This window comes from Rhipicephalus microplus, chromosome 5 (genome assembly GCF_043290135.1).
Source record: "Rhipicephalus microplus isolate Deutch F79 chromosome 5, USDA_Rmic, whole genome shotgun sequence".
Classification (NCBI taxonomy): domain Eukaryota; kingdom Metazoa; phylum Arthropoda; class Arachnida; order Ixodida; family Ixodidae; genus Rhipicephalus; species Rhipicephalus microplus.
The window spans coordinates 94,041,124-94,064,446 of NC_134704.1; the positions used below are offsets into that span (position 1 = coordinate 94,041,124).

At 46.2% G+C, this 23,323-nt stretch overlaps 1 protein-coding gene across 7 annotated transcripts in view; it reads right to left on the reverse strand.

The window, feature by feature from the left end:
* The window catches only part of LOC119174335 (cytochrome b5 reductase 4), a 323,373-nt gene that overhangs the window by 279,148 nt on the left and 20,902 nt on the right, over window positions 1-23,323 (reverse strand). Inside the window, exon 1 of one of the 7 annotated variants that reach the window (XM_075895769.1) lies at window positions 15,391-15,587. The exons of the other annotated variants lie outside the window; for them this stretch is intronic. The gene's annotated coding sequence lies outside the window, so the exon portion shown is untranslated. Of the gene's footprint in view, window positions 1-15,390; window positions 15,588-23,323 lie in introns of those variants that run through there. 7 annotated transcript variants of the gene reach the window in all.

A 23,323-nucleotide genomic window follows, 5' to 3' on the forward strand; every position in this document is an offset into this window, starting at 1 on the left:
ATAGAGGGAGAAGCGACTTTGAACTAAGGTCAGACAGTCTATACAGGTCGTATTGAGACCTGCAGATATTCCTGCGCCACGAGAAGAACCATGACCCGGAGCTGGTAGAAAAAGATCGCCGACGCTAACCACCCTGACTGGGAGGAAGGCGGGGTGGTCGAAATAAGATGCCGCAGTACGTCAGCGTGTACACACTTGAGAGTCACAGAATCGCAATCACTTTTTTAATGTTGCAGTATTGTTAACACAAAACAGCAAGGCTGCCGACAGTATAGCAGCTGTGAAAACAGGGCTGCAAGTACTTTTTGTCAGTTTATACTAGCCTACTAGTACGAAGAAAAAGACTAGTTAGAGACGTTTAAAAGAAGAAGTTATAACCCAAAACTAAGAGTTAGCAGTTGTGTTTCCAAACATACGTAACCAATGTCCACGTTTGCGCAGCGAGACATGAATGACAGTGAGGTTGCGATTTGCAACTTTACGCGAAACAACAAAAGTACGGCGAACTTACACCTTTAGCGACCTTTTTTACGAGATTAGGTGACAGACAGGGATATCCCCACAACTTCCACCACATACAGAGAAGCACATTGAAGCAACGAGAATACTGCGTGTTTTCGCCTAAAGGAATTCGTCCATGCACGTAGCCAACGCACCAGCGCACTGCACGCACCACTTACGTATTCGCCTGGCAAAGCCAATTTGCGAGCTGCGCGCGCAAATCCCACGCAGACAGTTCCATACACACTTGACTTGACCTAACGCCTGCCCGGGCAACGCCTCCATGTGCAGCGATTTACCAAGTTCTTCAGTTCCGGTAAATATACACACCATTCTTGTACATTCCCAGAAAAAGAAAAGTTGGTAAACGCGAGTATATATTTACTAGTTCTCGGCGCATTCTACAACATTCGCGGCATACTTTTACTAACCAGCACCTAGTAAAAGTTACATTGACGTTACCAACCAGGAAAGCTTTCTTGGTGTTTTAACTAAATAACTACTTAGCCACCCACGACTGCAAATTTTTCGTAGATGTCGCAGTATATTTTGCCGTAATCACGGAACTCTGATAAAAATTTAAAGTTTCATTTTATTGACTAACTTGTAATAGAAGTTTCGTGCTACGTGATGGCACACGTAAAGCAAACAGAAGGGCACACGATCATTTGTAGAAAACGTACATTATTCGTCTAAATTCTATGGCTGCTAACAAGCACACGCTGTGCGATCCCACAGTACGGGCATGAATAGCCTCCATGCGGCTGCTAGAGTAGAAATCGGCTGTGTCGACATATGGAAATTTTGTGTCTGCTTTTGCGTGTGGGTTCTCGCTTGTGATTGGTCTACATGAGCTCACCTACTCATGTGTGATCATATCGGTATAATCACAAGTGAGTATGATGTGATCATATTGTCACGGGGCCTTGACGAGGACGAAGGGAGCAGACTGTAGGTACAAGATGAAACTCTTTATTTGGACCGACTTGTGGCCCGTAAACTGAAAGTCAGACTACATCGATACCCACTGGCACTGATGGCGGCGAACAGAGCCCCGGCCGTTGATCGACTGACAAGTGGCGAAGCGCGTCGGCATTTGTAAACGTGCCGTCGATTATTCTAGCGTTGTCGCTAGCGGCCGCGCTATACGTTTCACAATGATGATGATGACATGTGGGGTCTAACATTCCAGAACCACCATATGATTATGATAGACGCCGTAGTGGAAGGCTCTACAAATTCAGACCACCTGGGGTTCTTTAACGTCCACTTAAATCTAAGCACACTGGCCTCAAGCATCTCCACCACCAAGGAAAATGTGGCTGCGGCCGGAATTCGATCCCACAATCTGCGGGTCCCTAGCCGAGTACCTTAGCCACTAGACCACCACGGCGGGGTGGTTAAGGCTAACGTTGATCCCATGGAGTTCTTTAACAAAAACTCGCCGCCATGGAAGGCCAACAAACCGGCGTCCTCTAGCTAATCAGAACACTTTCGAGCTCATCACACCACGTCCTGTCTTTGGTCCCTCTATTATCAGCATTGTGATCTCTTTGAAAGAACAAGAACTGAGCAGCTAAGTTAAACCACGAAGGTTTCAACGGGTGAGAATTTTAAGCGTGACACCACTCAAGCATTACACAACAACGGCGTATTTCCGAGAAACGAAAATTTCTAGCGTGACGCGTGTCAAACGTTAACCGTGTATATCGCGTTAACTAAGCATCAACAACTTCTGACGTACAGCAACAAGGATGACGCCGACGATGCACTATAGATACGTAAGGCTTATTCCTTATGGTACCGAAATTTTTCACCGCGATGCTACGCAAGCTTCGCCTACGCGGAGTTTCTCTGCGACGCATCAGGAATGTCTTTATCTTGACGCTTGCCAAATTTCAGCAAAGCAAACAGTCGGAACTTCCATCCTGGACACGACGTCACCTGGGCATTCCAGCATCTCGAATTCAACGAGGAAAATCGAAAAGGAATTTCCGCCGCTGATGCAGCATCACACCAGAGAAATAGATGCGCTCACAGCAACCCCAAGTCTGTCGCTTTAAAAATACGCCGAGAAAGCTGCATTACATGCTCTCCGCCACGTCACACTTTTTTTCTTCTTCTTTCTTTTGACACGTAAGGGACGGCTAGCCTGACAAGATCCCTAAAGTGTTACGGTTGGCGGCCCGTAATGGAGTCGCCTTCGATTCACGCACCTCCGCTTCGGCAAAGCCTCCGCAGCGTGTCAAGTTTTGCACACCGCTGTCCTTTTTCCAGTCTGTCAAACACGTCATACGCAACCCCCAAGGAGCCAACAGAAAACAACAGAAAAAAAAGCAATACAAAAGTTTTTTTCTCTCTTTTCGTATGTGGTAAAGAAACGACGAATTAATCGAGAGTGGACGAAAAAGAAACTTGCAGACAATGGGATACGAAGGAACGCTTTCACACTTCGCCATGCAATAATCTCACAGAATGATTTACGACGGCACCACTGTAAAACTAAAAGTTGTACGAGGTGGTTCGCATTCATCGTGAAATTTAAGTTCGCACGAAAGAGAAATACGAAGGGTATGCGACAAACCTTTGTCCTCGCTTTTTGTGCGCTCAAATCTAGCGATGAATTCTATACTCTTTGTAGTGTACAATGTTTCCATCAGTTGCCCTTTTTTCACTTATGTTATTGCTTTTAAGGTTTCACGTTCGTTATTATATGTTAGGGGATTTAAATATGCAGCCTGATGACCTTTTCTTAGCGGCCTGGGCCGAACTCCACTGCCAATCGTTGCATATTTATTTTATTTTCTTGATAAGTTCATTCATGAACTAGACAGACATGAGTAGTCTCAGGCATTATTTATTTTTAGGCACTTCACGAGGTGATTATGAGAATATGAGTTGAAATATTACCGAGAAATAAAAACTATATTTCAGAATCGGCGTTCAGATTGCAGTCGTTATTTCGGAAATCGTTATCGGTACGTTTCTGAAATCTTCACGCTAAATCTCCTTCAGCAACGGACCATATGCAAGAGGCATAAAAAAAGCTTTCATTAAAATGGCAGCGTTACTAATACCAGTCTTACGTCCCAAAAATAAGACATGATTACTAGAGACGCTGTCGTGGAAGGCTGCAGCATTTTCAGCCATCTGGTGTTCAGCCCCACAGAACATGGGTCTCTGGCATTCGCCTCCATCTAAATGTGAGCGCCAAAGCCGGGATCGAACCCGCGACTTTAAGGTAAGTAGCTCAAATAGGAACGTTAACAAACAGCTTGTTCTAGCGTTATACACTAGTCACAACGTGAAGAAAGACACTGTGGCTAGCAGACGACGCAAGGAGCCATCCACGCTGAGGGTTTTAGCCACCCGCCCCAAGGAGCCGACCCTGGGGTGTGTTAGAATACTCACCGTAGACGGCTAAATATTTATTTATTTATTTATTTATTTATTTATTTATTTATTTATTTATTTATTTATTTATTTATTTATTTATTTATTTATTCATTCATTCATTCATTTGTTTATTTATTTATTTATTTACAGTACCTTACAGAGCCCTCGAGGGGCGTTGTGTAAGGGGGGCGGTACAGAGAATATGTTAGAAAAATATATATATACGTAATATCTACACATACATAGGCAAATAATGAATATAATAGAAAATGCAGTTCAACTTATGAACATGTAAGCAAAATACATACTAGAAAAGTCAGTTACAGCATGTCAAGGTGAAATACGAAAAAAAACTATTATGACAGTAACTACAACCTAGCAATAGTACAAAAACATCGGCAACAGTCCTATAAACACTGATGATTATGAAGATGCGATAGAGCAGTTTTTGGTGCATAAGTATTTTTTAAGAGTATGATAGAACTTTGTGTGGTCTTGTTCTGACGCAAGATCATCTGGCAAATCATTCCACAAACGAATAGCTCGTGGAAGAGCCGACTGGTTGAAAGCGTTAGTATTGCCGTACATGCGTGATAAGCTAAAGGTATTACGTAGTCTGCTCGAAGTTCGATGTGCTAGATTAAGGTGAACAGATGGAATCATGCTGTTGTGGATGAGTTTGTGAAATAGTGATAAAAGTGAGATGTCACGGCGAATTTTCAGTGGCTCGAGTGCAAGGCTATGTTTAATCTGTGTTACGCTGGACGGGTAGCTGTGATTACGCGCTATGAATCGACTAGCTCTGTTCTATATACATTTTAACTTATCTATGAGGTATTGTGGATATGGTGACCAAATGGAGGATGCGAACTCCAGTTGAGGACGGATTAGAGCAAGATAAGCCAGTTTGCACAAATCGGAGGGAGCACTGTATAGATTTCGGCACAGAAAACCTAATGATCTTGATGTGTTGCCACAGATAGAAGTGATATGTGTGGACCACGAAAATGTAGAAGTTAAGTTTATGTCTAGGTATTTGTAATGATCAGTGCGTTCTACAATGCTATTATCAATTTTGTATTGGCTATTAAAGTTATCACGTTTGCGACTAAAGGTGATTAGTTTGCATTTGGAAACATTAAGTTCATCTGCCATGTTTTGCACCACTCAATTATATGCTCGAGGTCTTTTTGAAGAGTTAGATGATCGCTATTGTTTCGAATGGGACGATATATAAAGCTGTCATCGGCAAATCTACGCATACATGAGGATAAGTTGTCAGGCAGGTCGTTAATGTAGATGAGGAAAAGTAAGGGACCAAGAACACTGCCCTGTGGTACACCAGAGGAAACGTAACAGAGTGATGAAGAGTGATTGTGAAGAAATAGACAGCTAACAGTAGACGGCGGCCATCTTAAGTCCAATTCGAATTCTCACGTAGCCGGCAAAATAGACAGCTCCGAGAAGACCACATCGTAGACAAATACGATGCAGGCTACATTGCTGTTCAAACAAGATGGCAGCTCAACGAATCACTCAGATCACGGAGTTAATATGCTCAGATATATCAAATCTCCCCGAAATGGCCTTCTGCACACAAGCAGACGCTTGTCCAGTCGCTCAATGTGAGAAACGTTCATTTTTTTTTTAGACTTCAATACGAACAAAGTTGAGTGAAAGTATATATATATACTTTCACTGTTGACACGCATACCGTTTTCCGAAAAATGGCGATTTCTGGCATGCGTGCATAGCAAGAGACGCACGCTACGCATTCTGAAGCGCACTACGTATAGCTGCAACTACATACACGCAAGCGAAGCTGAATGAACACCCTGAGTTCGTCAACGCTGCGAAAGATCCCGCATAGCACGCTCACTTGCACGCAGACATGAGGAAAAGGAGCAGGACTACAAAACTACACTCCGAACTTCAGCGAAGAATAAACGCGGCATGTCCATGATTACCCTGGTCGTTACCCAACACGGCACACTGGGAAACGTTCCGAGACATTCATTGCGTCGGCGCGCAACAACTGCAATTCGCTTTAGTGTCGATAAATTCCCCAGACCCCGGCCTAACCACATCGGCATTCATAGGGCAACTTGGAGGGCGGGAATGCGCTCTTCCATATCAAAAGGACTGTGGAGTCATTTGTGAATGCACGAATGCTCGCGAAGGTGAATATTCAACAAATGGGTGGTGTGCGTTCACATACAGTCTCCTCCTCTCGTACCATTTCTCCTTCAACTAATTGCACAGAGTTTCCTATATATACACTAGAGGGAACTCTGGCGGCAGTGTCTATGGGAGCTGCTACGCAGGGTGCTTCAGCTAACATGGGAATGATAAGTATAGCGCACGGATTTGTCTAATCTTTGCTTTTTCAGCTCTGTTTGGCTTCGCGTTCCCTGAATCTGCTTTGCCGCAAGACGGAGCCCAACAAAGGTTAAACAGCTACGCTTCACCACCTCCACCTTTTTAGGCTTCCAAATTCAATTCGGCTCACAAAGTTCGCAACGACCCCAGCTTTTAGCTGAAACAAAACCAAAACACGACAGCGAAACGGGGCGCCAAGTGCGCTCGAAGCTCGCAAACAGGAAGACTATAGGCGAATCCGAGTACTACCAATCATTCCCTAGGTGGCTGAACGATCGCAACGCCATGGTTACCTCTGGTTCATTTTAGGAAAAGTTACATGCAAGTGTATGTGGTACCCGAGAGTACACGGCCATGGTTTACCTCCCAGCCTCTCTTTGCGCATTTCTCTCTCTCTCTCTCTTTCTTTCTCTCTCTCTCTCTCTCTCTCTCTCTCTCTCTCTCTCTCTCTCTCTCTCGCTCGCTCGCTCGTGCAGAAGCCAACAGGGCGAGAGAGACCACGTGTGCCCTTCAACACGGAAGCTAAAATACCTTGCAACAAAGCGGCAGAACGCCCAAAGTACTTCCGAATTGAATTTTCCGCTACAGAGTACGCGAACTAAGGAATAAAACAAAAATAACACATAACAGGCCAGGACTTTTCACAACGTAAAAGCGAAGGCTTCCTCTTCGGGCGCAACCTACCATTATTCAACGCTGGCGCTGCGTGCGTCGTTAACCTCGTAAATTTCAGTCACAGTGTACGGAGTGGCTGCTGGGAATTACGACAGCCGACATCAAAGAGGGCTAAGCCGTGCGCCCCTGTATAAAATTGTGGCGTCACAGCTGACCTTAGGGGGAACGAAAGCTTAGAAAAGCGCCGCCGAGCACAGAAATTGCGAGGGTTCCGAACAGGGATATGTAATTTGAGCTTAAAAGGCCCAGCAACAAATCCGTATCAGGGAACTAAATTGGACTTTCGCTGTAAAAGGAGAAGGAACAAAAATAGGAGGCCTCCCTTATCGAGGAAATGAGGACAGGCTAAGCCCATCGCGTGCGTTCGTGACCAACTATTCCTTCTCTTTCTTTCCTTTTTTCTTTCTTTCTTTCTTTCTTTCTTTCTTTCTTTCTTTCTTTCTTCCTTCCTTCATTTTTTTCTTTCTTTCTTTCCTTTTATCTATCTATCTATCTATCTATCTATCCATCTATCAATTCATCTATCATGTCCCTCCGTCCGTCCATCCGTCCGTCCACCCACCCGCCTGCCTGCCTGCCTGCCTGCCTGCCTGCCTGCCTGCCTGCCTGCCTGTCTGTCTGTCTGTCTGTCTGTCTGTCTGTCTGTCTGTCTGTCTGTCTGTCTGTCCATCCGTCCACTATCATAAATGAGGCTGTCGAGGACGCAGTCAAACTATGTACTTCGAATTTGGCAACACAGCGCACAGTTACAGGCGTGTACTGGTCTTGTTTGCTCTATCGTGCTGCGAATATACTTAAGGAGCTGAACTTTGGCTTTGTACCGATAAACGCATGCCCATCGAAGGCGCGCCGGTCACGTGTATTTATCTGTATGCGCCTTTTTCTCATAAAGTACGATCATTCGACCATGGGCTCTTTGGTGATCAGGTGTTTCTGATATGGTGGTCTGAATTTTGTCGATGCCGGTTCACGTTGTCACGTTTCATTGTTTCCGGGACGTATACTCAAAAACACTCACTAACGCCAAATCAGGGGCACTTTAGGCAACCTTAAATTTATTAAGAGTCCTCCATTACGACGGGTGCTACGATCACGTTGTCGCAATGACACTTCATAAACAACGGAATTTATTTTTTTTTTCCTTAGACTGCTGATATCGAATATGCTGGACATGTCGGTTTCACAATGATGCTCAGTCCACATTTCCACGTTTTTTTACATTTATTTTTGCAGTTTATTTAGAAGCTCACAAGTGTCTCTGATACCAATTGGTTACAAAGGTACCACCATCCTGTAAAGCAGTTCGATACAAACGGCCCTTTCAGATCTGTATGCGAGCTTTTGTGTATACTGTAACACACACATACGCAAAACAAATACCTATTCAAGCGTCCACTTAAATTTTAAGTAGGAAAGCAACACGGAATGAAGCACTAATGCAGTGATTCTCAAATAAAAATCCGGGGAATCTAGGGGCTCGACGAAGCCATTTTTGGAGTTCCGTGAGAACCAGCTTCGAAACACAAACACACACGCGCGCGCACGCACGCGCGCGCACACACGCACGCACGCACGCACACACACGCGCACGCAAGCAACAAAATAAGAGCATTTTGTTTTCTGTTGGAGGGGGCACACTATGTCCCTTAACATGCCCTTTCGAATCTTTTTGCGGGTTTCTCGCCATATCACCAAGGTATTGCGGTGGAGCTGGCTTGCGGTCCCTTCTTCCTCTGATGAATGTAGTAGAGCTCTTGATGCGGTGTTCTACGACACATAGGCGCGAGCAGAATTCTTTTAGAATTTCATATTTCGATAGCAAACATAGCTAAAAACAACATTAGGGGGGCTGCAGACAGCCCAACTAATTTACAAGCGCTGATAGGGAGAAATAGAAGGCATCAATTGCGCATTGCATGATGTGTCAAGTTATGTTCCACCTCCCCCCACCCATTCTGGTCCACAAGGGATCCCGAAACGTCCATGGCTGTGAAACCACTGAACTAATGCAACATGCATCAAGTATAGGCGTTACAATAAGATTGAGGAAACGAAAAATGCGAAAATGCGTAACGGGCATAGCGGCGAAGCTTGCTAATGCTACCATGTGCTGCAAATCCGACAGACCTTGTAAAAGCTCTATGTGGGAAAAAACCAAACGTTGTCGGTGGGCTGATTGGCATTACGGTTCCGGTCGGGGTACACATACAACTTAGGAAGTGCGGAACAACGATGTGGCTCGGCTTTTCTTTGAAACACACACACACAGACATATATATATATATATATATATATATATATATATATATATATATATATATATATATATATATATATATATATATATATATATATATATATATATATATATAAGAGAAAGAAGTGTATACCTAAGGGCTCGTTTTTCCGTGTTCTGACTCAATATTAACGAGATCTAACAGACAATAATGCCAAGGAACGTATAAGGGAAGTTATTAGAACCGATGTAATGTAAATAAGAAAAAAGAAAAGTGGCTGAAAAAATAACTTGCCGTGAGCAGGAATCGAACCTACGACCTTCAAATAACGCATTCGATGCTCTAGCCACTGTCTGTTAGAATATATATATATATATATATATATATATATATATATATATACAGTATATATATACTGTACATATGTACATAAACAGTATATATATATTTATATACTGTTTACAATTCATTCGTCGAATTATTTCTGAAGGAACTAGCCACTTTCGCTGTTTTTTTTTCTTTTCTTATTCCAATGTCTTTCCAATGCTCAACGATATCGTTACAGAAACACGCTCGAAGTAAAAAAATTCGTCTGGTCACGCGCACCCCAAACTTTCAGCTTTTTCTCAACGCCTGCATGCATGAACAATCGGCTGCAACATTTCCATATGTCCGCCGGGCACGCCTAGCTTCATTCTGCATCACCATTGCACTGGGGTCTCCTATCAGTCAGCTATTTTTTATACTTTCCCAGAAGAGATTTAGAATGCATAACGAATTTCGCTGATTACCATTTCCTAATCGTGAGCACGAGTTCCAGTTCCCACCGGCATAAGATCCAAAAAATTACCTCTGCAGAGCACGCGTGCGAGTAGAGCCTGCGAATTCTGATAAATTCAGACACAATTTAAAAATTTAGCACGCGCGATTCCCTGCCACTGTTATCACCAATAGACGGATGACTCCTGAATCTCACTGATATCGCGGGCTTTCAGAGACTCCCTGAACACTGACACAGTGCCGAAGAATACTGGTACCAAAGTAAGCGCATTGCCGTATTTACCAAATTCCAACGCACCCCCGATTTTAATGCGCACCCAAGTTTTGCGACGAAACAAAAAAAAAAAATACTATAAAGCACCGATTCTAACACGCACCAACTGTCACAGAAAAAAAAAAGGGGGGGGGGGGAGCTGGAAAGTAATAACCTGTACGCCTGTTTCTAACGTGCATGCAATTTCCACCAACGAACAAAACCTTTCATAACACCAGGAGGGAACAGGCTCTTTATTTACCGCACTTCGATCACTATCGCTGTCGGACATCTCCTTATCGCTATCGGACCCCTATCATCTCGTCTTGAGTGCCATCGTGGCATTAAAAATTCCCCAACGCAGAATGACAGCACGCCGCAGGTAGCGGCATCAAATCCAGGCAGCGGCGGCTGCATTTGCAATGGAGGCGAAAATGCTGTAGGCCCGTGTGCTCAGATTTGGGTGCACGTTGAAGCACCCCAGGTGGTCAAAACTTCCGGAACCCTCCATTACGGCGCCTCTCATAATCATGTGGTGGTTTTGGGACGTTATACCCCACATTTCAATCAGAATAACAGCACGAGACGGATCGTCGTTCTGCGTTGCTGCTATTCTGGTGCTGTCATTCTGCAAGCAAACGTGATCACAATGGGCAGCTAAGGGGAAGTTTCGGTTTATACACAAGTCCGACATGCATGAGATTTCAAGGCATAACTTTCCCGAACAAAAAAAGGTGCGCGTTAAAATTGCGCAAATACGGTACGTTATCGCGCCAAAACAATCTCCAACGCCCTGTATACAGAATTCCAACGCACTTGCCCACTCCCCAAATCGAATGAGCGAATCGGACAACTTGATTCGTACAACCACCCGAAGCATTCAGGCAGCAAGAACTGTGTTCTTGATTTCTCTTTCCCTATGCTCTAGTATGTAAGACGCTGGAGCTTATAGTCGAGGAACTGCCTAGACGCATGAATGAACGAATGGGCGAATCTTCTTATCTTCTTATAGCGTGTCATATAACGGCAAAAGAAAGGGCGGCATGCGCGCGGAAGCCCCCGAATTCCGGATTAGGCCGCTGGCTGCCTCTGTTTAATCATGCAAGCGGCGCTGCCATTCGATTCTTCACTTTTCTCCTCTCCACCCTTTCATCTGTGAACCGAAAGACCCCACCCCCACACACCTAACCCCCTGCCAATTTTCTTTCAACCTTCCGCCTTTGTTCTCACACACCTGGCTCCGTTGATCTTCTTTTGCGGATACTACAGCTTCAGGCATTAGATCGAAGGGCCGTGCGTGAGCTTTGAGGCAAGGTCTTCCGCACTGAAGACGGAGCAAAGTACACATAACCTAATTAAAAGCCCGGGTGCGGCGTTAGATCTACAGAACGCACGGTTTTCCTTTTTTTATTCTCCCCCAGCAAATCACAGCTAGGAATACACTTTCAGACTTCTTGAGCCGAAACGACGTGGCATGCACAGAAGGTTACCACTGCACACAAACTATAACTTAACAGCGCTAATAACATATGGTCATGGTACACGTCGCACGCATGGTTACACTGGTTTCGCTTGCAATCGTGCCTAGCAACACTTCGCAAACTTCCGTGCATAAGACGTCTGTCGTATATACCTTGAATATAATGCAGTAATCTAACAAAACGCACACTGGGCTCCTACATCTATAGCCTTGAAAAAAGAAGTGAAATTTGGACGAATTTCTGACGTTTCTTATTTGTCGAATATAACACACAAGATCGTGACTCAAGTAAAAAGGAGAACTAGTAAAACATCAGCTTTTCCCCTTTTCGCATGTTTGACCACGTTTCGCGCTTCATACATGGCTATTCAAGGACGATAACCAACCAAATAAATCCAACATACAGTGCTGTGAAGAGAAGCGCAAGGTACATTAGTTGTTGTCATTAAACGTAGTGCAGCGTAGTGCAGTAATTGAGACGCAAAATCAGATGAATTTAAGTGGATGAAAAAAGCACCTTTTCCGTCAGTGTGACCCGAATCGACAAGCTTCGTATTACGCTTCCGATGCTCTGCACAAATGGAGCTACCAACGAGAGGCACTTCCACGTCCTCTTCGTTAGTTATTTATCTATGTACATGTAACACCTGGGAGTGTAAGCCAGCGCCAATTGTATAGTCAAGGCTGAGACAGCGAAACACTTTTTTTTGCCGAGGGCCCCTAAGGGCCCGCCATCTCTGCTGCTGAATTCACTGGGCTGTGTCCATAGCAAACAAACGCGCCTCCCGATAAGTTCCCCTTCTTTCGTTAACCGAATAACCACAGTTACCCTTACAACCACAAACTCTAACACTATTGCAGCGTAGTTACATAGACAGGCAGAGGAATATAAAACAGAAAAATCTCATAATAACCCCTTCAGCAGCGGTTACGACGTTTGTGTGCGCATCTTGTTTACGCTATAGTTGCGTCAACTTGTGGCGGGAAAACAGCAAGCTACATTGCTCATTTGATGAAGAGAACCTTCTTTATAGCCAGTATGTCTTGACTTGACTCAGTACGCTGCGCATGACTGTGATATATGTGAAGGTATACTGCGATGTTCGACGCACCGTGCTTCAGGACCGAAGTAGCAAGCAGTAATTTTTTTTTTGCGAAATGAATACAACCAACAACTACTTGCTTATGCAATTAAAACCTGTGATTACATTATTTCCATGTTGAAATGGAACGTGACTGACTCAAAAAAAATTGATATATGTGACTGCACACCTATTGCAATTAACGACTGCAACTCACACAAAACGAACATATTGCTTAGTTTTCTTCCCTGGAAAGTAATAGTGAGTGGCTCGAAATTATGCAATATGAATTTAACCCATTTGAAGACACTGCGTCTTAATTCCGGCCTGAACGTTATAATGAGCCGTTTCGAAGACCACACTTGACCATACTTTCTTGTACAGAGCGCCTCGACTTTTCTGCAAAAGGCGTGGAAAGCGCGCAAAACCGATTTATACAAACACGCACAAACTATATACATATATATATATATATATATATATATATATATATATATATATATATATATATATGTGTGTGTGTGTGTGTGTGTGTGTGTGTGTGTGTGTGTGTGTGTGTGTGTGTGTGTGTGTGTGTGTGTGTGTGTGGTGTGTGTGTGTGTGTGTGTGTGTGTGTGTGTGTGTGTGTGTGTGTGTGTGTGTGTGTGTGTGTGTGTGTGTGTGTGTGTGTGTATGTGTGTGTGTGTGTGTGTGTGTGTGTGTGTGTGTGTGTGTGTGTGTGTGTGTGTGTGTGTGTGTGTGTGTGTGTGTGTGTGTGTGTGTGTGTGTGTGTGTGTGTGTGTGTGTGTGTGTGTGTGTGTGTGTGTGTGTGTGTGTGTGTGTGTGTGTGTGTGTCTACTAACAGACGAATTTCCACGTTAGGGGCAGATTGATTGCCCAATACACAGCGGAGGTAATTAACAAACTGAAGGGACTGTTCATTAGGGACGAAGTTTCGCCTGATACCATCACGTACGTGTTTGCGAACCGGAGCCCGGTCAATGAAGTTCCTACAAATGAGCGCACTATATCACTTTGTGCAATCCATACGGCGGCATAGCACGCGAAACGATCAGTGTACATCGTTTAAGCACCCTGCGCTTTGCAACTAAGCCGTTCTGCAGCACACGCTGTGTATGCGACCGCAAAGACCGGCGTGCGATACACACGACACAATGATGACCCCGAACACCCATTCGTTCACTGATGTAGGAAATGTTTCACTCGTACGCAAACGGTGCCTGTGTTCAATGAGGCCACTGGCCGCGATCCGGAGCTGTAATTTCCGCACAACGTTCTGAGACGAGTCTTCAAAAACGTCACACACTTCACGAATGAATGATAGCGTGACCATCGCGACAAACGGCGAAAAGGCGCGCAAAACATTCACCGACAAGCAGAGCTGTACGTTCTCGAGATAGACCTTGAGGAGGGTCGTTACATCATCACGCATGCAGTTACGTTATTCACTGATCTCCTTCCTTTCGTTTATGTGAAATTCGAAAGGATGAAAGACTGAGCGACTTGGCTAATATCTATATTTGTGACTCAGCATGAGAGACGGGAGTTGTAGACCACCAGACTATGAACTCAATTGGCGTGGTTCCAAGACGAAAGCCGAACCTCAACATTCCAGCATAAATTTACGTGTCACGCCAGATAAAAACCCTGTACAACTCCGTTGAGGAATAAAATAACAATTAGACCCCACGAACACTAAATGACAATAGATCTCGTAAATTTGATAGTGCTCGCATGCACCGCGTCAGATCGCGCTTTGACACACCACAGCACGACGTTTTATCCGCCGAGAACAGAAACACGCTAAAGTAAACATGTATATTTACATATAAAATCAGACAAACAAACTCCGCCAACGTGACTTGCGGCAACGTCTTGGACACCTGGCGTACGCAATGTGACTTCAAATTGTAAAAAAATTAACAAACACTTCAAATAGTTTCGCTATGTACTGTGCGTGCACTAAAAGGGTGCCGCAAAATTCACCGCAAACACTACAGATCATTCACAGACAGTCGCAACAGTAATTAAGACGACAGTCTCGTGCTTGAATCTCGACACCGAGCGCGCTGACGAAATATAGCGATATTTCGCGCCAAAACGGGCACGTGCCGTAGCCGATTGCGCGAAAGACGAGAACACGTGCGCTTCGAAGCTACACGCGCGTGAGCGAGAAATCAATGATCATCGACCAGTAACCAACATCGCTAGAGTAACGCGCAAGACAGCCCACAATCGTGATCGGGAGGACTAGCCGAGGGAGCCCACATATATAGAAATCCCAGTTCATTTATATATATATATATATATATATATATATATATATATATATATATATATATATATATATAGCACCAGCACATTCGTCTTGACAGTGATCAACCGCTTCGTCTGTGCTTATTCAGAGTCGTTTCCGTCTGCCACCTCTGTGAACTTTCCAGCACTGTCTCTTTCATCAATTATGATACAAGTAGCCCCCAGAAAAGCTCTCTTCGATCGACTACATTCCCACGCTGCTCATGCAATTGCGCAGGCAGCAACGATGGGTTCCCAGTGCACGCGGGGCAAGGGAAGGGTATAGAAGCCCGTTCTCGGGCCGCGGCCCACCTTGACAGCGGGTGTCCCAGGCGTGGTGCCGCCGGCGCGCTGCTGTGCTGCAGGAAGACCGGCGAAAAAGAAGCGAGGCGATCGAGGCGCCGCGCGAGACTGGCACGCAGCAGAGCAAACACACGGCACAACACGCACAGCCACGAGGTGAACGGAGCCGGCTCCTGCCTGCTGCGTCTCGAAAAACCACTTCCCGGCGCGCGCGGGCGTGCGTGTGTGTGTTGACGCTTGCCGCCACCGCGGCAGCCCAGCCCAGGCCCCAGGCCCGGCAGCGGCGCTTCGAGAACACACAGCGCCCCCACCCAGCCATGTCCTTCTTCCCTACGCACCCTTCTCCCCGTTTGATTAGGGAGGCCTCTCACTCTTCCGCACGAACCCCCTTCGAATCCTTTGCTTTTATAGATACTTTTTCAGTTCCGCAACTCCTCGCGCCGCGCCCAGGGAGAAGGCGGCCGGCCGCCGCACCCGCCACCGCAGCGCTGCAGTCGCGCCTTGCGCTAGGAGAGCGAGAGTCGTCTGCTAGCGCGAAGGGTGTCGCGTGAGCCTTTGCGTGCGCCCGAGTGAGAATTGTGCGAACAGTGTACTTGGTCTTTACTCTCGCTATTTAACAGAGGCCACGCGCTTTAATTCGTGCGCGTTGTATGACTCACGAACTTGAAAAAAAGCCTGTACGTACTTCGCAGGCATCCGTTTTGCGCAGTGACAAAGTGATCGCTTCACCCTGCGCCTTCCTGTGTCCATTGCATCAAGACCACATTAGTAGTTTACAATTCAGCGCGCTAAAAGAAATAGAAATCTTAAACTTATAGCACTCGGGGTTACGTAACATGAGGACTTGGCGACTAGTAAATTTTGTTGGATGAATGAAACACTGCTATTCGTCTTTTTTTTTTTTTGCGGTGGGAAAACGCCTCACGAATAGATCGAAAACTGACGTACACATTTCATTACACGTACACGGCACAGATTTGTCGGCAGGTTTACTGCGAAGTTCGTTAAACTAGCTTTGCCTTCTTGCGCTCTCTCTGTGCCCGAACGGCACTGCTGTTCTCCAAGCATTTGGCTCGTGCGAAGAAGTGCATACGAGTTGTTAAATAAAAGTGAATTGTTTGAGCAGTAAGCTGATTAGCATGCTCGGAACAGCCAACAATATTTGTGCCTCTCTTCACTAGAGCATCCAGCACATCCCAAAATAAGTCACCAAAACATGTGCCTTTGCTAGCATGCTTTATAGTGCGTTCTACCGTGCTCACACACGCAAGCAGTTTTTCTGAAGGGTATGCAAGGCTGCCACAGACGTATTCGCGCTCGATGACCAGTATGGCCTCCTTCGACAGTGTACTTCAGGCAAATCTTTAATTATATCATCCAGAGTCGCCGTCAATGCGTTCTTGAGCTTCTCACTCAGGTGCTTTACATCTGCTTTCTTTCGCTCTCGTGCGGCAGTGGCACGAATTAGCCGCTTTCTCAGCGCACTTGCTGCCACGGGCACCTTTCTCTTTGATCGTGTGGACGTTGCCTTTCGCTTTAAACTTTTTGTCAAGTTGGCACATGCAGCACACACTTCTTTATCTGCGTCAGTCAGAACGGCGCAATCGTTGTGATGAAGCCTACCTCCAACTTTTTTTGTCACTCTGCTGGAGTTGGTGACATCGATAAGAGGGCAACCACGGCAAAATTGTTTTGCGTGCACAATTTGTACAATCGCTTCCACATCTTGCGCAGAAAATATGTTAATCTCTGCATCCCAGCTGCGCAACAGTCTTCCATTTGCATGGATGACGTACGTGAGGTCCTCGTGAATCGCGACGCTCTTCAGGATCGCGTAAACATCGTCCTTCATTCCCGCCTTGTAAAAGATAACCTGCCGAGGTTTACCAGTGTCCTCCTCAAGGTCCGCCATTCTCCAGTTTTTCGGAAGCTTTAAAGATGAGCCGTTTTCGACAATCTGTGCGAAATCAATGTCGTGCACGGGATCAGGAACTTCTTGCTGGTACTCATCTGATGGCGTAGCAACAAGTACGACTTTGTTGGGTAAGCTGGCCCTATCCTTAGGCGACCGCCGCCTCTTTATTGTTTTTGACAAATAGCTTGGAACATTCGGAAATTGACACGGCACGGCTTCAGGCTGTAATGCCCAACAGCCGCGGTCTATTTCAACAACCTGGCCGTCAATGACATGCTTGTAAGTCTTCACAATGTCATGTTGCATAAAATGCACGTCACACACTTTGCATGTCTTGCTCAGAAGTTTATCGGCGCGGGGAATAGCTCTCACCCACCTTTCAAGCAGCTGCGGATCGGACGGCGGTGCAAAAAAGTGCCGCTTTTCTGGATTGCTTTTGTACCCGCTGGTGCAGCCGGGCACGAAGCAAGTTGGCATCGTAAAGCTTGGCAGCTCCGAGACGTCCTGTGGCCGGTAGTGCTAGGTTGTCACAATTCACAGATGATCGAAGTCTTCGAGGATAACCACGTGCGCGCACGGTCACAACAACGAGAAAAAAAAAGCGCGATGACAGCCGCGCACGCGGCCAAGCAACTGCGGGGAGGAGCAACACCGGCAACACGTGCGCCCGCGACAGCGCAACTCGCGACTGTGGCGCCATCTCACTGCCCGGGTAAAACCGGCGGCCGCCTGCGGCGGCGGAGTTACGGAACTGAAAAAGTATCTATAAACGTTGCCTCTGCCGGTAGTTTCTCTCCTTGTCTAATCTTTTTTTTTTTTTGTCTTTTGCGCGCCCCCTCCGTTTATTCTGGCATTTGTATCCGTGCTATTGTTTCTCCTCCCTTCTAGTCTTCGTCATTGTGCGCTGCGCCTCTTTTCCCGGCGAACTTCTCATCACTATTTCTTGTTTTCTTATCGATCCATCATTCATTTTCTTTTTTTTTTTCTGTTCATTTTGTACCCTACAATTCAGATAGAGCAAGTCACTTATCTTTGTCCTTTTTTTTCCAATTGTAATGGACCTTACCTGCTCGATTCTCTGCGACTTGCCTTATTTTATGTTTCTGAGTGCTAGAGCTGGGCTTTTTCGGAGAAAGGAAATATATAATGGCTCGAGGCCTCAGCAGTAAGAGGTACGGGTCAACGTGCAGGGCTCAAAGACAAATCTACATAAAGGTACTTTCTACCTTGACGCGCGACTGCAGCCGCGCAGCCATCGAAAGACGGCCCCGCGTGGCAGTCATTTCAGACCTCTCTCTGTTTTGCGCATTAAACAAAAAAAAGATACACGATTGGAATTGCGCAATCTGCGCATGCGTGCCATTTTGTTTTGCAAAGCGAAGAAAAATCGGGCTGCAACAGTCATGGAATTGCCGCCGCATTTCTTTACAACGAGGCTGTGTTATCCACATTGACATATAAATTTACTGAGACGATGAGGTATATGCCATAAGAGGGTGTTGATGCGACCTCATTGGTACGGATCCATTAGAATACACAGGGCTTAATAAACACGAAAACACTTGATGAAAGAACAACGACGTGCATTAATCTTGCAAACGCTCTTGTTCTCGCCTTAAGTGCTTCTGCGTTCATTGGGCGCTGTTTGTTCTAAAGTATATGCCAGTTCGTTCATCCTTGTCAATATGAGCGCGCTAACTATCAACAATATCTACCGAAGAGAGAAGAGGGAAAAGCCCTGAATTAGCCAAAGGGTTGCTGCTCGAGCGAGCAGGTGTTTCATAACTGCAGCATGTATTAGCTTCACAAATGCTAGAAAAGAACTACGACACAGGTAAGCGCCTACCTGCCTCTTAGTTCTTTTCCTATATGTGCCGCGTAAATACACGCTAGAATTCCTTGCGTGTGCCTTAGGCACTTTTTCAACACGGGATATATTTGTTTTAGCAGTGCATTAAACCTGCAAAAGAAAGAGGGTGAGAGAACATACAGAGCAAAGTTGGTTAAAGACAAAGGGATGTTAAGGGCATTATCCTCGAAATCATGAAGAAGAAATTAATATGGTCTGGATATGTAGTGCGTAGGCGCGATAACCTCTCATAATTAAGAGTAACAGACTGAATTCCAAGAGAAAGCAAGCACGTGAATCAGGGGCAGAATGTTAGGCGGAATGATGAGACTAAAAAGATAGTGGAGATAATGTAACCGCCGCAAGCACAGGACAGTGTTGATTGGCGGAACATGAGATAGGACGTTGCCCTGCAGTGAGCACGGTCAGACTGGTGATAATGATGATTATTTTGACGAGGCCGTATAAATTAAGCGCATAACGTACTATTTTAGCACTTTTCGTTATGCGATGTCCAAGGCGAGTCTGCGGATGGATACTGTATGACGCAAGGAAGCTGTCAAGTACCACACGGGTTGTTCTTCAAGAAAACACACTCAAAACGTGAAAAGACGTAGCGCGGTCAACCGGGTCGCGGTTTCTTATTGGATCTAGGCTCGTGAATGTACGCCAGTTGACAGGATTGCCAAACTACATGGATCCGCGATCGTTTTCAGACGCTCTTTTGCTTGTTCAGCGAACGGCGCGTTTCTGACATGCACAGAAATTCTATACAACCAACACAGCCTCGAAAGACCGAAACTCACGCCCTCTGGGCCAAAAACTGCAGAGAGAAATCGCAGGTGGCTAGCCGTCACCTTCTAATCGTCTTAAGCGAATGCATACGAGATCCTTTGAGTTTCTTTTATTTGTTCGTCAGTTTGTTTGCTTGTGTTTCGCTTAATGCGTCACAATCGGACACGACCGAGCACAGCGCGAACGCCGGTGGCAGCCCGCGGCATTTCAATTTGAGAGGCACGCGCGACCGCACTCAAAAAAAAAAAAAAAAAAACTCCATCGGGCGGCATGTGCTGCGTTTAACCGGGTGCCTCGTTCGTTTCCAAAACAAACGCCTTCCCCGCCCGCGGCTCTTCCAGCGCCCGCGCTCGTGGTTATTACCGCGAAACCGACACTCAGCCGAGGTCGCATGATGCAGTGTCAAGGCTCGCGGCCTTGTCGCTTCCGGTCGCGTTATTGATTGCGCTGTCCGGGGGAAAGACGGGAAAACGGGATTGGCCGCCGCCGCGGACTGACTAGGTGTCTCGGTATATATTAGCGAGGCGCGCACCACTGCGGGACGCCATAGCTGAGCGCTAAAACTATAGTGGCCCGCGTGAAGGAAGGGTGTAGAGAGGGACATAGAGTTTCCTAATATTAGGAAACTCTATGGAGAGAGGGGAAGGGCGTAGGCCTCGATAACAACCAACCGGCCGCGCGTACACATACGGCTCACCGGGAAAACCGCTGTGTACGGGCGAACCGCAGCAGCCGACAGCCGCGGTTGAGCTCAGTACCGGCTGAGGCGAAGGCGGACTCGTTGAGCACGCGCACCATTGGTCGAAAACATGAGTCGCGCCGAAAATATGTCACACGGCGGCATCTGCGCAGCGTCCACTCACCGTGCACTTATCGCAAACAAACGAACTTCAAGTTGCCGCATGCCGCTATACTTAGCGATAAATGCGACAGCATTGCCTTTATTTACCTACAGTTGCCTTCAATTACTCTCATAACCAACAGTACAACACCGACTAAGAAAGAGTCTTAGATTATGCGAGTAGGTCAGCCACAAGCAACAGGTCGGTTTGACGGGAACTAAGAGACTTGAACACCGATGATCCTTTACAGCAAACCACGCGGTAATAAAGACAGTGCTTATAACCATTGCAAACACCATCATAACTTTGTATAAGTATTTGTTTGACTTATTCGGTACGTTAGATCCATTCTCGGACTCGATTTTGAAAAGGCATTTGACAATGTCTCGCACTCCCACATACTTGCCTCCATCTTTTCTCTCAACTTAGGAGCCAACTTTCCCAAGTTCACCAGCTCGTTTCTCAGGAATAGAAAAGCCACTATACAGCTAGGCGATCTCAAGTCTAAGCCCTATCATCACGGTTTCTTCGGCACCCCGCAGGGCTCAGTCATCTCCCCACTGCTATTTAACATTGCAATGTGCGGCCTTGCTGTCAAGCTCTCGAACCAAGAAGGCATCAAGTTCATTATATACGCGGACGACATCACCATATGGAGTGTCGGTGACTCGCAGGGCTCCATGAAGAGCTCTCGTCAAGAAGCTGTCTACTGTGTTGAAGTCTGCATAAAGAAAATGGGCCTAAAGCTCTCGCCGTTAAAGTCCGAACTTCTCTTATGTCGACCCACGAGACGGGGACCCAAACCCAAAAACTGGCAACCACTGGCCGACATCGACATTAGGCTGCACACGGCATCGGGCAGCATATTTCAAGGGTGGACTTCATACGCGTTCTGACCATGATTATCGAGGTTAATGGACAGAACGGCCGCACGATCGACCATCTGACTTTCAAGGCGGAAGGGGTCATCCGACTAATCTCACGCATTTCCAACATTCGGGGTGATCTTCGAGAGGACAACCTACTCACATTGTTCCATGAATTCCTGATGAGCCACATAAGCTATGTCGCATCTATGCTGAGGTGGCAACTGCATGGGAGAAATAAATTGAACATCCTCAGAAGGAGAGGCATCCAGAAAGTTCTTGGTATTCTTATGCGCACAAGCACCGAGAACCTTATCAAGCTTGCAGTACACAACACGATTGAAGAAGTTATCGAGGCTCAACGAACGGCACAGGTTGCCAGGCTTTCGATCACACCAGCGAGGAGAAAGATTGTGGCTGACACTGGAGTAAACCCCCTGACGCTCGAAGTGCAAAATACGCCACTTGATGATTATATAAGCTCTTGCATCAAAGTGTGTCCCCTTCCACGAAACATACATCCATAGTACAACGTGGGCAAACGTGTCGCTCGAGCCTCCTCTCTCTTAGCTCAAGCTCACACCCACTTGTCTGTTTCATTCTTTGTTGATGCCGCCCAGAACAGCGTTTCCGCTCACTTTGCAGTAGTATCCGTAGATACTAAGGGTCAGATTTAGTATCCGTAGATACTAAGTGGTTCGAACCTCAGCGCCGGTTCGAACCACTTCTTCTTACAAAGCAGAACAGGTGGCCATTGCACTAGCTCTCCTTGATCCACAAAGGACTGATATTTAAACGGACTCTAAAACCGCTGCTAGAACCTTCGCTTCTGGTTCCGTGTGCAAGGAAGTTTTGAGAACTCTCACTCACAAGGAACTCACCCACCACACTATGATTTGGTTCCCTGCTCACCTTGGCTTGAAGTTCGGGGTCCTTCCCAGTGTTAACGAGCTAGCCCCCTCCGAGGCGCGAGGCTTCTACTCTTACCGCGCCGGGAGTGGTGCTTTTCAGACAAAGGAATCAGCCCCCAACCTTCACTTTAGGGACCTTTTGACTACCTTCAACGAGATCCCAAATCACTATCAATTAGGCCGTAGGTCCTTTTCATTGCCACAGAAAAAGTTGTCTAGGCAACAGGCAATCTTGCTTCGCATGCTTCAGAGGGGAAGATAGCCTAGCCTCGTAACCTATAGCCATTACTCCGATATTTCAGAAGTCTGTCTGGACTGCCAAATCGCAGTGATTTTAACATGCTCTGAAGGTGCCCCTCTTTACATGAAAAAAATGAAGAATTTTCCAAAAATTTCTTTCATTTATTGCTCGCAAGTCCGGTTCTCATAGAACAACTCAAGGCTGCCCAGAAGGCCCACGATGCGGCGGTGAGGCTAGGCCTCCCCATCCCTATGTGGGAGCGGCCCGCGAACCTACGCCTAAAAAACAGAGGTAGAATCCTTCAGGACGCCAATAAAGTTTTTGATCCATTCATCCATCCATCCCTTCCGTACGCGCACGCAAATACACAACGAACAAAAAGTCAATGGGGAGAGAGCACATGCTGACAACTGCGGCGTAGAGGGGCACAAAGCATGACATTAACAAACTGATGCAAACTACACAGTCCGACATAGCCTACATCCTCGAGTAGAGGTCCGTTAGGCGGCGTCCGGGAATGTAG